Source organism: Tupaia chinensis, unplaced genomic scaffold, assembly GCF_000334495.1.
Source record: "Tupaia chinensis unplaced genomic scaffold, TupChi_1.0 Scaffold142679_1, whole genome shotgun sequence".
NCBI classification, from domain to species: Eukaryota; Metazoa; Chordata; class Mammalia; order Scandentia; family Tupaiidae; genus Tupaia; species Tupaia belangeri.
In genome coordinates, this window is record NW_006202525.1 from 27,545 (window position 1) to 34,430 (window position 6,886).

A 6,886-nucleotide genomic window follows, 5' to 3' on the forward strand; every position below is an offset into this window, starting at 1 on the left:
ACAATAAGTGTCAGTGAAGGAGAATTTTAATAAGTAAAATCGTTTCTGAGTTAAGCATATTTTCATCCTCTCCAGAATTCACCACCTGCTCAAACAGCACATTATTGTGTCTCAGAGTAAAGAGTAGTCATATTTCTCCAAAGGTAACAAGCTGGTTTGGTATCAGAGTTCTTTAAAGCATCAGATTGCATTTATCTGACATCTACAAAGTTTATCTTAGTCAAGATAATATAAACGAATGGCTTGAATGCTCTGGGACTATACTGATCATATTAATAATAGAACATTAATATCTTTGATTTTGATGTTAACTCCTTGTTTAATCTCTTCACTGTCTACACAAAGGAAACGTTTGTGTTAATGAGATATGAATAATACACGTATATACTCACTTGTCTAAATTCATCAGCCCTTACAATAAATACTTTAAAGAAAAACAAGTCATGGATTAATGCAAATTATTTAGTATACTTAATAGACAGTAGAATACATGGACTGTTTCACCATTTCTGGGGATCAGATATTTGGTAGTAACTTGGGTAGTTCTATCACAGAGTATCTTATGAGTTTATACCTCAAATGTCAGCTAGGACTAAAGTCAACCGAAGGCTTGGCTGGTTTGGAAAATCTCCTTCTAAGAGGGTTTTCTCAAGCCTAGCTGTCATAGCACAAGCAGGAAATCACCACTACACAATGCTGGAGCTATGAAGGAAACTGAGTTTGGATCTTAGGTCAACCTGAACACATCAGGTGTGCTCTCACCTGCCTGTGATTCTGGCTGATTAGGAGGCTGGGGGAAAAAAAATTGCAGCAGGCCAAGTCTCTATCAAGGGTACCTTTCTCTGTCTCTCTGGTTCTGTGTCTCTGTCTCATTCTCTCTCATGAAATAATTACATAAATATACTTAATAAAAATAAAGGGGACTTCAATTCTTCACTGGCTATTGGTATGTAGTGACAGTTACACATCACATGGGCCTCTCAGTGGTACTGTTTAAGTACTCTTATGGTAGTCCCACAAGGTAAATACTTCCTTAGAGCACAAGGTAGCTACAACACCTTCAGTTGCCTGGGCTCAGGATCTTACGTCACCATTTTGCAAAACTGCATTGGTTACACAGGTACCCTCTATGATGTCAGAAAGGATTGATAGGATTATAGCTATCAGGAGATAAGGTTCATTGGAGTTCATAGCTACATTTGATATTTAGCTTTAAAGTAATATCAAGAAAGGATGGAAGTATTCTCAATTATTATTCTTGTATGGATAAGTACTTTTTTTTTCAGAATCTACTGCATTGGAAAGCTATTGAAATTAGTTTTTAAAGAATTTCAAATATACCATTTCAAAAGTACATTCCCAGTTTTTGCAATAAAAAGAGTTTATTAGGTCAGAGGAATTCTTTCACAAGTTTCGCTCACTTTTTCCTTTATGACGAATGTCTTTGTCCACTATATTATATATATGTCTCCTGGCATTTGAGTAGTTTCTTTTTTTCCACCCCATTCACATCTTCCTTACCGATGATGAGAGCACTTGTAAACTCTAACCCACTAACAATTTGACCCACCAAATTAAACACTTATTTTTTTCATGTATAGCAAATGACTTATATTTGTAAGGTGCTTTACCTTAAGAAGAATATTGTCTTGAATGAACAAAATGGTATACCCTTTTTTTCTTAACTCCTCATTTTATTACTCAGAATCATTCCGAACACAATGTAGCACAAAATAGTATTTGTGCAGTTGAATTATCTACACAAAGGTAACTGTCAGCAGTATCTCAGACAAGGCTCAGTGATAGAAGTTACTCCAATTTATCTGCCCCTTGAGAAAATGAGAGACTCTTCAGATGAGTGATTACAGCTGCTGTTGCTCTTAACGTGGTTTTAGACTACATTATTCCAGTTTTTGCTAGTAACTCATGGTGATTTGTCTGAAAAACATCATTTATTGTTGATTACAATAACTTGGAAAACTAAAATTCCAGAAGATATTTTATGACCCTATTCTCCAGTCAGTGTTACTTTCTTGTTAAAAGGTTTCTTTTAAATTTGAATTGTTATTTTCAAAAATCTCGTTCCAGGGGGTTTTGTCATAACTCAATTAGAACTGACAGCATATTTCAAATTCCACTTTTACTTTAACAAATTACTGTACCAAACTTCCTTCAGGCTGCACTTTGATTATTAATTAGCACACATATCATGTAGCTGAAGGAAGATAGGCATTTAGTGTGGCAAGGGTTTCTCTCTCAATTAAGCATAACAGCTTTTTCATTTCCAGTGACTTTGAGGTTAACTTTTAAAGATCATTTTCAATTCTTTATTTTTCGTAACTGTAGATTATAAACTTCAGTAATTTCAGTTAAATAGTGTTAAGTATTATTGCCCCTCTTTTCTCCTCTAAGAGCTAAATTCTAGAAGGGCAGTTTTTCTTTATTTGGTTATTGCATGATCCTCACTAAACTCAGTGCTTGGTTGCCAGGTATATCAAAACTTACAATATTCTATAATAAGTAATTCTTTTTTTGAATTATGAAACAATTCAAATGAGTCTTTCTAGCCATCTGTTGGAGAATATAGATTACATATACTGAATATATACTGTTGGAACTTAGGAAGATTATATAAAAAAATCAGTAATGGATGAATTATGCTGTATCTGTTGGAACTCCAAAGGATGTTTCCATATGATGTTTTTTTTTTTTTTGGAGAGATTTTCACTTTAGGGCGCATGCGCTCACCAGACAGACAGAGAGAGACATAGAGACAGAAAGCGAGAAATCACCCCCCAGGGGGGATGGTCATGCCGCAATCCCTTCTCCTCCATTCTCCTCTCGGGATCTTGGGCACGCACGCACACGCGCCCGGCGTGAGTTTCAAGCCCCCGGGTCCGGGACACGAACCGCGGTCGACTACGTGGGAATCCAGCGACATAGCCATTACGCTAACTGCTGGTTCCCCACATGATGTTTTTTTAACCAGAATTACATGGCTTAATTCTGTCTCACTCATCATGTAAGGTTCTTCTGACTTTCCCTTGACTAGGATGATATAAGAAGAAACCTGAATTCTGATTCCTATCCAAAAATTCAGTTATGCTTAATTTCACTGTAGAGCTGGAAAGCTGCTACTGTAAATGTTTACCATCCCTACAGCCTCTCAAAGACAACCAACCAAACAAGCAAGTATTCTCATGATCTATGTGATGCTATAATGAACCAGGAATGTTGCATTCAAAACCTGGACTGATATTTCAACCTAATTACTGTTTAAGTATACACTCACATGGGATGTTTGAACTGTATGAGGTATTCCAGTGCCCACCATGTCATCATAGATGTTGATTCATATTCATAAGTGTTAGCATGTCACTGTAGGATCGAATTTCGAATTGCGTTTCTTCTAACCTTTTATTTCTATGTTATAGCAGGAGACTCATTGGTCTACTAAGCAGTTGTGCTTGACCCATGCAAGTTCACAGAAATGCAAATTTCAGAAGAAAGTTCTTTGTTCTTATCCCTTTGTTGTTATTTTATTATTTTATTTTTTATATTTCATTTTATTATCATCTTTTTATATTACACTGAATCACATATATTTTTACGATGTATTACATTTCTTTTTCCAGCATGAATACCATACATATCAGTCAAGACAAAGACATTTCTATCTACATCATTGTCATCAAATAGCTTTTCATCATTTTTTTCAGATTATTATGATTATTACTATCATTTTCTAAAATATTCAATCACATCATATCATTTGGCTTGTGAAAAAATTTTACCCAACATGAAATACTTCTGAGGCCAGTCCAGTCGAAAATACATGTTATCATCAACAGGTAATAAACTATTTCTGGGTCCCACCAATGTCATGCCTCTCTATTTGTTCTCTTAGTTCTTGTACCTTTTGAAAGTATCTTGTCTTTTCATAAATAATGGTCTCCATTGCTACTCAGCAGTCAAGCACATAAATATGTTTCTTATGCAGAGAAAAGAGAAATCCCTTCTCTGTGGGCAAAATAAGACATATCTAAAAATATACATCTAGACATGCACTTGGATTATCCATGATTCATTAAATTCTCTAGGTACAGATTGGGAACATGCATAAAATACAACTGCCACCATGAGTAACTCTTAAGAGAGTAGATAAAAGCAAGAGTTTTATTTTCACTATTGTGTATCAGTAGCACCTTTCTAGATACAAACATTATATTTATAGATGGGAATAAAATAATAATGATAAAAACTATTATAACTGTATATCTTAAGAGATAAAAGTAGCATCCAATGGACTCTCCTAGAACCTGAAATATGATCACTTTGAATTGTGCTCTTTAGAAAATGGTAGAATGTTAAATCAAGCACCCTCAGGAACGAATTCCCTCTCAGTGTAGCTCTGCTGCTGCTAGCTCACCTTCCCATGCCTTTGTTCTGAATTTATTGGCAGACGGAACCTGTTATTTTTGCTATCATAGATTTCAGATCTTTTGTTTCAGGGAATTGCTAACTGATGCCAATTTCAATTTGCAGGCTAGAGGTGGGCCTAGTGCACCACTTAGAATACAACCGATTTTCATCTGTAGGTTTAACTCCTGCATAAAGAATCCTAAAGCCCTATTGTTGGCTCTCAGGTATCATGAGCAAAACATAGCTTCTGGTTTATTTCAGCATTACAAACAGTACACATAAAAACAGTACATATACTAATCATGCCTCTCGATAATCAGGTTAACACATTTGTAGGTTTATGTAATAACCATTTACTTTTTGAAAAATTAACTTTTACATACAGGATTTTTTACTATGATTTTAATTGACTTATAATAGTTGTAATTATCTACAGGTACAGTGTGGTTTTTCAATACACAAATATGTGTGTAATGATTAAAACTGGACAATAAACATTCACCACTTCACATATTTCTTATTACTCTGTGTTGTGAACATTTGACATTCTCTCTTCTAGTTATGTCGAAGTATACTTTTAATCGTCACCAGTTATAGTTAGTCTACTGTGCTACAGTACTCTAGCACTCATTCCATTTATCTACATACACTTTTTGTATCTGTTAACCAAGTTCTCCTTATTCCCTTCACTCTCTCTTTTAAATTGACAATTTAATAATTACTGAATATCTAATATCCATAACATTTTTGTTAAGTGCTAAGTGATGAAAAAGTTTAACAAATGGTTATAAGATTGTGTTGAAGGCCAAAATAAAATTATGATATAAAGTTGAAAAATGATGTAACACATGATCATATAACTTATGAGAGATATAAATTATTTACTGATTGTACCATGAACTATTGCGAATACTGATGAATATATAATCCTTCAATATTATAGATAGACTTTAAACAGAAAGATACTTCATAGCTGTTCTAGATAGCTCTGTTATTAAGTGGCTTCAAAAAATCATCATTTATAGATGCTTTCAATATTTAATTGCCTAAGCATTCTGAACATAGAAAATCATAATATTAGCATAATACTAGCATGAAATAGCATCAATGCAGGTTTGTACATATGGAGAATGTCTGCTTTTTTTTTTTTGCTGCTTCTATTTTTAGAGAGATTTTTCTGCTCTAGGGCACATGCACTTGTCAGAGAAATAGTGAGAAATCACCTTCCGGGGGGATGCCACACTGCAATCCCTTTTCCTCCATTTTCCTCTCAGGATTTTGAGCACCCATGTACACGCACTCAGCGTGAGTTTCAAGTCACTAGATCCAGGACTCAACCGTAGTTGGCCATATGCTGAGCTCCTTATCTTGCTTTCTTGAAGACTTTCTTCTAAGAAATGCTGGCGTAAAAAAAGTTATGAAGAAACAACATGGAATCACAATTAAAGGTTACAATCATGCAAGTCATTTCAATAATCGTCAACAGTCTCCAGGGTTAACATCAGTTTAGAACCGACATATAATCTAATACTAGTACTGTGTGCTTATTTCAATTTGTTTATCTTAGTTTTTGTTCTGTTATTGTCTTGAAATGTTTTCCAATCGTTTTCTTAATGAGATATAAATATAGTAAAATACACAGGTAAGCTGACAATTCAAAGAATTTTGAAAAATGCATGTGATCATGTAACCACAGCCTTTTCAAGATAGAATGTCCACTATTCCCTAGGCGCCATCCAGTCAGTCTCCTTATCTCCTACTTCTAGCTGCTTATATTGCCTACTTGATCCTTCATGTAATTGGAAACAGTCTGTACTTTCTTGGGTTCCACTGTTATTTCTCACTGAAATAAGTGTCAGTAAAATCTTAGCATCTGATTATTTATTTATTTAATTGATGAGAGAGAGAGAGAGAAAACAAGTGCCCTCAATAGGGTCTTACCACACCACCACCCTCCTCTGAGCCCTCCTTCCAACTGAAAGGATCACAGGCACACCTGTGGGTCATAGGACGAGTTCAGGTCAACCAACCTGGATCTGAACCCAGGACTTCCCATATGGCCCTAGTGTCATGCAGCAGTGCCTAGTCACTTATATGGCTCTCTCTCTCTCTCTCTTTCTGTCTCTCCAGCTAGTGTACACTTCTTCTGGCAAAAATAAATAAATAAATAAATAAATAATAAATGATGTCGAAGCAAAAAATGTAAAGAAATTGGGGCCAGCAGGTGGCATGGCCGCTAAGGTGCTGGGCTCCAACATAGCTGACCTTGGTTCGAGTCCCAGACCTGTAGGTTTGCTTTCCTAGTTTCCCTTTCCCTCTCTCTGTCTCTCTGGTAAAATTGAACAAATAATGATGATGATAATAAATTAAATAAAATAAAAATAATTCTTTAAAAAAGATATGTAAAGATATGGCAGAGAGTTAATAATAGGACAAACCTTTATCATGTTCAATTTATTCAGAA